Consider the following 636-nt stretch of genomic DNA (forward strand, 5'->3'; position numbering starts at 1 on the left):
TGGCCGCTCCCGGCCACCGCAACCTGGCCTGCTGGGCTCCGGCGATCCTTCCACCTCAGTCTTCCAAGTAGCTGGAACTACAGGCATGCGCTACCACCCCTGGCTGATTTTTTGATTTACTGTAGAGATGAGGTCTCGCAAAGTTGCCCAGGTGGGTCTTGAACCTGCAGGCTCAGGCAATCCACTCAACTCAGCCTTCCAAAGGCGCGGGATTACAGGCTGAGCCACCGAGCCCAGCTGAGGATGGCATTTTTTAAATGAGTGACTATGCCTTCCTAGACCCTTAGCAGGTTTAGTCCCCGAGTGACTTAGGAAAGACTTGAGACAGTGCCAGGAAGCCTGCTTTTAGAACTATGAAACGGGAATCTGAGCTGCAAAGGGTAACCAAGAGATGGACCTTCTTGTTCAGACAATTTGTGTGTCGCTATTTTTTTCCTGTCCTACTGATCTGGGACTTACTGTCATGATTCCTGGGTTCAGGCAGGGCCTCTATCCCCAGAGCATGTAGCGTTTAGCTTATTTGTGTGAAAAATATTAAATGAGTACATATTTGCAAACTTGTTATTAATAATAAGATTATGAGCCGGGCTCGGTGGCTCAGCCTGTAATTCCACGCCTTTGGGAGGCTGAGGTGAG

General features: G+C 49.8%; 1 protein-coding gene across 1 annotated transcript in view; it reads right to left on the reverse strand.

Moving 5' to 3' along the window:
* F13A1 (coagulation factor XIII A chain) overlaps positions 1-636 on the reverse strand; it is a 148,346-nt gene that overhangs the window by 143,265 nt on the left and 4,445 nt on the right. The gene's annotated exons all lie outside the window — the stretch shown is intronic.

The sequence above is a fragment of the Carlito syrichta genome, unplaced genomic scaffold (genome assembly GCF_000164805.1).
Source record: "Carlito syrichta isolate Samal-C Ts95f unplaced genomic scaffold, Tarsius_syrichta-2.0.1 Scaffold313424, whole genome shotgun sequence".
In the NCBI taxonomy this organism is placed as follows: domain Eukaryota; kingdom Metazoa; phylum Chordata; class Mammalia; order Primates; family Tarsiidae; genus Carlito; species Carlito syrichta.